This window comes from Phoxinus phoxinus (assembly GCF_949152265.1).
Source record: "Phoxinus phoxinus genome assembly, chromosome: 25".
NCBI lineage: Eukaryota > Metazoa > Chordata > Actinopteri > Cypriniformes > Leuciscidae > Phoxinus > Phoxinus phoxinus.
This window is the reverse complement of record NC_136900.1, coordinates 1,384,302-1,393,486: the sequence shown is the minus strand read 5'-3', so window position 1 is coordinate 1,393,486 and position 9,185 is coordinate 1,384,302. Positions and strand designations below refer to the sequence as shown.

General features: G+C 45.7%; 1 gene segment (V, D, J or C); it reads left to right on the top strand.

Moving 5' to 3' along the window:
- The first annotated feature begins 5,488 nt into the window (after positions 1-5,488).
- Positions 5,489-8,854, top strand: LOC306993716 (Ig lambda-3 chain C region-like). The segment is given in 3 exons: positions 5,489-5,517; positions 5,945-6,015; positions 8,553-8,854.
- Positions 8,855-9,185: the final 331 nt, after the last annotated feature.

Sequence of the window (9,185 nt, the reverse complement as noted above, 5' to 3'; positions counted from 1 at the left end):
GAACGATAATGAGACCGGCTGATCTCTCGCTCTTTATATATAGATTACATAAACAGAGAATATTTATTTTAGTTTTGAATTAGATAATTTAAAACTACACACTTAAATGATTACAGAGATATATAGCTCATGTCTGAGTGAATAGTATTCGCTGAGTTTTGTTTGAGTTTAGAGAAGTGCTTCAGAAAAAAAGTTCACGGAGACGGAGAGGCAGAAAGCACTCCCTGTTTACTTTCTTTATTTTACAAAAGCACAATGTTTTATTTCGATTGTAAGTGGACACATAAAAAAGTAGACATTTAACAGCTTATTTTTAGTATTTTAGACCAGTATTTTAGGTCTATTTTGCTGCTATGTAAAAAAAAACGAGCAAAACGCGCCCACGCGTTTGCCGACCTCAGGGGGTTAACAACAACTGCAGTTTCTGCTTCACTCCACATCGCTCTCATACTGTGATCCGAAACACTAACATCCAGTGTCATAATCAATATCAGCACTAACTCTTATTTCAAATCAAATAAATTACTACCCATAATGTGTATTTTTAAAGTCTTTACAAACTTTGAACTAGACATTGATATTGTGTAGTGTGTGATCCTCCATCAGCAGCTGCAGTTTCTCTCAGCTGTATCAGTGCAGTGTCATAATCACTGGAGACTGAAACTGGAAACAGTAGCAGGCGACGTTTATTGCGACAGGGTGACAGTACAAGCAGGTGGTATACGTGACGCAGGGACTAGATGGTCAGGATCCGTGAAGATGTGCGATGGTGAGGTGATGGTGAGAAGACAGGTAATCCAACACGAAACGCGAAGACAGGAACAAGGCAGGAACAGGACACCGGAACACCAACACGAACAACATCTAACAAACGATCTGACAATGAGAGGAGATGAGCAGTGAGAATAAGTAGAGTGGTGAGATTGCCCGCAGCTGGTGAAGTGATGATGATGGACAGCTGGAGCGGATCAGGTAATGTCAACATTCACGCCCACAAAACCACGCGCTCACACACCACGCGCTCACACAACAACATAAACACGAGACTAGAAGGAACAGAGAAAACGTCTACCGTGACAGTACCCCTCCTCCTAAGAACGCCTCCTGGCGTTCCCAGACTCCCTTACCCGTCGATTGTAATCATCGATAAGGGAGTGATCCAGGATGTCTCGAGCAGGAACCCAACTTCTCTCCTCCGGACCGTAACCTTCCCAGTCCACCAAGTACTGAAATCCGCGTCCCCTCCGCCTAGAGTCCAGAATACGGTTAACCGAATATGTGGTCTCCCCATCTACGAGTCGCGGTGGGGGAGGAACCGGGACCGGCGGATTAATGTGAGAATGAAACACGGGTTTGATTTTGGACACATGAAAGGCGGAATGGACCATCCTGTACGCGGGAGGTAACTTGAGGCGGACTGCCACCGGACTAATGATCTTGGTGACAGTAAACGGGCCAATAAGTTTGGGTGCAAGCTTATTAGAGACGGTGCGCAAAGGAATGTTCTTAGTTGAAAGCCACACTTTTTGACCCACGATGTATACGGGAGGCTTTGACCTGTGGCGATCGGCCTTGGCCTTGGTGCGCGCCCCCACCTGGAGTAGAATCTCACGGGCTGTAGTCCAGGTGCGGTGACACCTCTGAACGAAGGCGTGAGCGGAGGGAACCGCAACCTCGGATTCCAGACTGGGAAAAATAGGTGGCTGGTAACCTACACTACACTCAAACGGAGATAGGCCCGTGGCCGACACTGGCAACGTGTTGTGGGCGTACTCCACCATAGAGAGTTGTTGGCTCCATGAAGAAGGATTCTTGGATACCAAACATCGCAACACTCTTTCCAAATCTTGGTTGGCTCTCTCGGTTTGGCCATTGCTCTGGGGGTGAAACCCTGAAGAAAGACTAACCGTCGCCCCCAGTAATCTACAAAACTCTCGCCAAAATTTGGATACGAACTGGGGTCCCCTGTCGGAAACCACGTCAATCGGAAGGCCATGTAAACGAAAGACGTGATCAACGACCGCTACCGCTGTCTCCTTAGCTGAGGGTAATTTGGGTAAGGGAACAAAATGGGCTGCCTTCGAGAACCGGTCCACCACAGTTAAATCCACTGTGTTCCCTTGAGAGGGTGGGAGGGCGGTAACAAAATCTAGAGCGATATGGGACCAGGGTCTCGAAGGAACCGACAGCGGCTGAAGTAACCCATCTGGAGGTCGATTGGAAGTCTTACCAGTAGCACAAACCGAGCAAGCCAAAACAAAATCGTGAATGTCGCGAGCCATACGAGGCCACCAGAATCGTTGCCTGACTAAAAAACTAGTACGATTAACTCCTGGATGGCACGCCACGTTGGAGCCATGACCCCACTGGATAACGTCAGACCGTAATCCCTCCGGCACAAACAAACGATTCGGTGGACACCCGGGCGGAGGCGTTACCCCTTCTAGGGCGCTCTTGACCCTCGACTCGACCTCCCATGAGAGTGTGGAGATGAATAGAGTCTCCGGCAAAATGCATTCGGGAGTAACCGGGCGTTCGGAAAAATCAAATATACGAGATAACGCGTCGGGTTTGATGTTCTTGGAACCCGGACGGTAAGAAAGAGAAAAATCAAAACGACCGAAAAAAAGTGCCCACCGAGCCTGCCTGGAGTTCAATCTTTTAGCAGTTCTGATGTACTCTAGGTTCTTGTGATCAGTCCAGACGATAAAAGGTACCCCCGCACCTTCTAACCAGTGGCGCCATTCCTCCAACGCTAACTTAACTGCCAACAACTCTCTGTTACCAATGTCGTAATTACGTTCGGCAGGGGACAATCGGTGAGAAAAAAACGCGCACGGATGCATCTTGTCGTCTGCAGGGGAGCGTTGGGACAACACTGCACCTACTCCCACCTCTGACGCGTCGACCTCCACCACGAACTGACGTGAGGAATCAGGGGCGACAAGAATGGGGGCTGAAACGAAGCGGCCTTTCAGTTTAGCAGACACGGCCGACCACCTGAACGTAGTTCTGGGGGAGGTCAAGGCAGTCAGAGGTGCGACTAGTTGGCTGAAGTTGCGAATAAAACGCCGATAGAAATTGGCGAACCCCAGGAACCTCTGCAGGGCCTTGCGAGAGTCCGGGCTTGGCCAATCTACCACAGCCTTAATCTTCTCAGGGTCCATCCGCATCCCTTCAGACGAGACGATGTACCCTAGGAAAGGAACAGACTGTGCATGAAAATCGCATTTCTCCGCCTTGACAAAAAGCCCATTCTCTAACAACCTCTGAAGCACTCGTCTGACGTGTTGCACATGTTCCTGGAGAGAAGAAGAAAAAATCAATATGTCATCCAGGTAGACATATATGAACTGATCGATCATATCTCCCAACACGTCATTGACCAGTGCCTGGAAAACTGCCGGGGAGTTGGACAGCCCGAACGGCATAACCAAATATTCAAAGTGCCCCCTGGGGGTGTTAAAGGCAGTTTTCCACTCATCCCCCTCCCTAATGCGAACCAAATGATAAGCGTTACGCAAATCCAATTTTGTGAAGACAGACGCTCCCTGCAACCTCTCGAAGGCTGAAGACATCAGCGGCAAAGGATAGGTATTCTTTACCGTGATGTTATTCAACCCTCGGTAATCAATACAAGGTCGCAGAGAACCGTCCTTCTTCCCCACAAAAAAGAATCCCGCCCCCGCTGGAGAAGAGGAAGGGCGGATGAACTTGGTTGCTAGAGAATCAGAAATATATTTCTCCATAGCCTCCCTTTCTGGTCTAGAAAGTGAATATAACTTGCCCTTAGGCGGAGACTTACCTGGCAGTAAATCTATAGCACAGTCATAGGGACGATGCGGAGGGAGAGAAGCAGCACGAGACTTACTGAACACTTCCTTCAGGTCCAGATACTCTGCGGGCACGTTAGACAAATCCCCTGCTTCCTCCTGAAAAACAGAAACAGGGACAGACGAACAAGCAGAAACAAGACAGGACTTATGACATTCCTTGCTCCACTCCAGCACAGTCTTGTGATGCCAGTCTATACGGGGGTTATGTTTGATGAGCCAGGGGTGTCCAAGGACGACGGGAGCAAGAGGTGAGTCCATGATGAGAAATGAAACTGTCTCTGAATGGTTGCCGGAAGTGATGAGAGTTATATCCTCGGTAGAAAGGGAAATGGTAGGAAGTTCTTGTCCATTGAGTGCTTTAACGGCGATCCTGTGAGTGAGAGGTCTGAGTGGAATCTGAAGTTTCTGTGCAAAAGTGTGGTCCATAAAATTACCCTCAGCCCCAGAGTCCAGAAGTGCTTGACAGTCGTGCTGGTGGACTGACCATCTAAGTCTTACCGGGAGGAGCGTGGAGGTAGATGTGATCGTAGGTGAGGTCTTCCCGGCGGAGATCCCACCCGATAGTAGCCTCAAGTTTACTATCGGGCTTGACCTCTTTACCGGGCAGTCGTAAGCATAGTGTCCCGTACCTCCACAATACAGGCAAAGGCCCTGGGACCTCCGCCTCTCCCTCTCCTCCCGGGAAAGCCGAGCTCGACCCACCTGCATGGGTTCCGGATCGAATGCGGGACTGACCACGTCCCTCCTGTTGGGCCTCCCGCCCTCAGCTCCTCCGGTGGGTCGGGTAGACGGGGTCCGGCGCTCGACCAGGGACAGCCGCGTGTCCACCCGCAGTGCCAGATCCACGAGCCCGTTCAGAGTGGTGGGAAGGTCCAGGGCGTAGATCTCCTTCTGGACGTGGTCAGCCAACCCATGCAGGAACATGTCCCACTGCGCCTCCTCGTTCCATCCGCACTCCGCCGCCAAGGTCCGGAACTCGATCGAGAAATCGGAGACAGAACTTTCTCCTTGGCGAAGTCTTGCCAGGATCCTGGCAGCCTCTCTCCCCGAGACGGCACGGTCGAACACCTTTCTCATCTCGGCGGCGAGGGTCTGGAACGAGGCGCAGCATGGGTTCTGGTTCTCCCACACCGCCGTTCCCCAAAGCGCCGCCCTCCCAGTCAGCAGCGTTAAAACGAAAGCCACCCTGGCTTGTTCGGTGCTGAAGGTCTGAGGTTGAAGAGCGAATTGCATAGAACAACGTGTCAGGAACGTTCTGCAAAGAGCTGGTTCACCAGAATATGATTCTGGTGCGGGTAGGCGGGGCTCTGACTGGGAGATGCGCGCTGGAGCTGTGGGAGGGACGACCGGTGTGGGCGGCGCAGCGGGACCCTGTAGGCGTTGGATCTGCTGGGTGAGCTCGGACACCTGCGTCACCAACGCTTGTACTGTGCGACCCGTATCGCCGATCTCTCTCCGCTGCGAATCCATTCTCTGGACGGTGTGATGAACGAAGTCTTCCAATGACCCCGAAGACACGCCCGCTGCTTCCATTCCATGGTCAGATCGTTCTGTCATAATCACTGGAGACTGAAACTGGAAACAGTAGCAGGCGACGTTTATTGCGACAGGGTGACAGTACAAGCAGGTGGAATACGTGACGCAGGGACTAGATGGTCAGGATCCGTGAAGATGTGCGATGGTGAGGTGACGGTGAGAAGACAGGTAATCCAACACGAAACGCGAAGACAGGAACAAGGCAGGAACAGTACACCGGGACACCAACACGAACAACATCTAACAAACGATCTGACAATGAGAGGAGATGAGCAGTGAGAATAAGTAGAGTGGTGAGATTGCCCGCAGCTGGTGAAGTGATGATGATGGACAGCTGGAGCGGATCAGGTAATGTCAACATTCACGCCCACAAAACCACGCGCTCACACACCACGCGCTCACACAACAACATAAACACGAGACTAGAAGGAACAGAGAAAACGTCTACCGTGACATGCAGTCACTGTGACGTCTGACTGACAGAGGTTTTTGTACGACTCTTTATCACTGTGTGAACACATAGCTACTAGGAATGTGATAACTCTGACAGTAATAATCTCCTGTATCTTCAGTCTGGACTCCACTGATGGTCAGAGTAAAATCACTGCCAGATCCACTGCCACTGAATCTAGATGCAGTTCCAGTATTACGGGTTGTTGCATAATATATGAGGAGTTTAGGAGCTTCTCCAGGTTTCTGTGAGTACCAGGCTAAACGATCATTACTATACACATCACTGCTGGTTTTACAGTTTATTCTGACTTCTTCTCCTGGTTGAACTGCTGGTATTGATGGACTCTGAGTTACAGTGATCTGTCCTCTACACTCTGAAAGAAATGATATATGATGATATACAGTATATAATACATATATACATTTAACATTTTAAGAGAACTTATAATTGTAAAAACTGCATTACACAAACCTTGAGCAAACAGTGCAATAGTCCAGATGAAGAAGTTGATTGTGTTCATAGTTGTAGTTTAGTCGTGTGTGATGATGAAGAGTGTGTGTGTTCTGCTCTCAGTCATGAAGTGTTAAACTCACAGCACTATAAACACTCTCAGACACTGAAGCATGTGCTGACAATGCAAAGAAGTGGGCAGGATTTACAACAGCTTGTGCTGATAACACACTCATATACACTAGAGTTACACAATCATGACTTTATTGTGTGTGTTTATTGTGACTCCTGAGACACTGAGGATGTGCAGATGAACGTCCATCTCTGTGTCCATATTCAGTCATGTGACCATCATCACTGCTACACTTCCACTAGATGAAGCGCCATCACTAAAGTAAGATCATGAATCATGAGTCTGTTCAGAAAGTATCAGGACTGATTGTGAATCTCTAATCAGAGTTCATGGTGTCACTCCATCTATCATGAAGCCTCATGTGTGTCTGAAATCATCAGATGGAGAAGAAACCGGCTGTTAAAGATGGAGACATATTAGAGCTTGTTCACGCTTCATGATCTTGTGTGGAGATTCAGAACCAGTCCAGATACTTTTATAACACACCTTGAATATGAACACATGCTGGACTGTGTAGAACATGCTAAATACCTTTTATATCTTCATTGTTACACTTTCTATTGACTTTGGCTATAATATTCAATAAAGTCATGATTTGAACAGATTTCCACTGAAGATTGAAGTCTGAAGCTGCAGGTTTTTCTGTGAATCATGATGATTGATCTGCATATGAAGAACAGAAGCATCATTATGAGAAACTCCACAACATCATCCATGATCAAAGAGGTCAAAGGTCACCTCAGAGGTCACAGCTCATCACATATATTTCTTTAAACAGTGTTATATCAGAAAGCATTTAGTGGAATCTGAATGAGTGAGTGTTGAGAAGAGCTGAGGATCTTCTAATATCAGTGTGTTGAAGTGTTGTTTCTCTCTCTCTGCTGGAGTGTGTGTTCACTCGAGTGGAATAGAGGTTTTTGTACGAGCGTTTCATTAGATTGTGTCACTGTGGTGGACATTCGGTGGAGGAACTAAACTGGTGATCGGTAAGTCTTTTTAATTACATATTTAAAAAAATACACAAATATAGATTTAAAAAAATGTTTTAAAGTTGAAACAATACTTTTTTAATAGTAATGATTATTAAATATTGTGGCAAAACTTTACTTGAAGCTTTTATGTATAATTCATTATAAATGTATTCATAATGTAGATTTTAATGCCATATATATCTTTTCATAAATTATTGTAAACAAGTTAAAAGTTAAAATGCAGTGTAATATTAGCAAATTCCTTGTTAAATCTGAAATTGGTTGTTTATCATGAGTTTTAATGCATTATATAATAATGTAACTATGAATATATAATATTATAATGTGTTGTAACTGCGGTAAAAATTATTGATGAGATCATAGATACATTATAATGTGTGTAACATTGCTTAACTAAAGCATTAAAATACTTTTATAGTGCAATATGTATAAAGGCTTTAATTAAAGAGTTACTGATATTGTTGTATAATTATTTAATCTAAACTAATGATATTATTATAAGAACGGCATTTTACTTAAAAAAAAACATTTCTAAACATATTTCCACACTGTGTCTCACTATGAGTTTATTCAGTTTATTATAATGTGTTTTAACTGCGGTTACAATTATTGATTAGATCATACATGCATTTTAATGTATATATAGTGCAATATGTATGAAGACTTTAAATAAAGTGTTACTGATATTGTTTTATAATTATTTAATCTAAAACTAGAACAGCATTATTAATATAATGTGTCTCACTATGAGTTTAATCAGTTGTTTTTCCTTCATTTATTTCTACACTGAGTTCATATTTAGTTCATCTTTTATTGTAGAAATCATACATGTAAAAAGAGATTTGACATCAGAATGTAAATGTTGCGACTTTCTGTAGTTCAGTCAATGATCCTGAATCTCTTTTGCTCATGTTGTGCTTATAATTCAGTGCTTTATAATACAAACACAATTATACACAATATAGGTATGTTTAGAAATGTTTATTCAGTGTTTAATTCTGTTTAAGTTTTAAGAATATCCAAGTAAAACTTTAAAACTTTGAATATCCAAGTTTACTTTATTTTGGGATATAAAAACTGTTAGAATTGATTATGTGCATTAGTGTGTTGTGTGTGTGTGTTTGTGAATGTGTTGTGTTTGTCTCCTGCAGCTGGTCCCACAGTGAAGCCCTCAGTGTCTCTGCTGCAGATCTCTGGAGACTCAGCCGCACTGCTCTGCCTGCTCAGCTCTTACTCTCCACAGGGGGCGCTGGTGAGCTGGACACTGGACGGGTCAGAGGTCACCGAGGGGGTTCTGACCAGCGCAGAGAGCCAGCAGGACGGCCGCTACAGCCGCAGTAGCGTCCTGACCCTCAGCAAAGCACGCTGGGAAGAGGGAGAGCTGTACGTCTGCAGAGTAACACATGATGGAGCTCCTCATGAGGTCTCGTTCCACAAGAGCTCTGAGTGCTGATGTTCCTCTCCTGAAGATGAGCCGTATCTGAGTGTGTGTGTCAGGCAGGATTCACATGAGTCTAGTGCTGCAGCTGTAGTGTGTGTGTGTGTGTGTGTGTGATCTTTCAATATGCTGTGTTTGCTGCAACATTCAATAAAGCTTCTCAACAAGTTCACTTTGTGTCTGACAACATCATTCCACTAACAGATGAAGATGCAGGTGCTTTTCAGAAGGTTGATGTCGCAGTAAATGTCAAATAAAGCTCTTGGGGTTTGAACATGGTCTCTGGAGACAGAGCTGCTCTATTCTGAGAGATCACAATCACTCCAGCCTGACAATGCAAATGGGC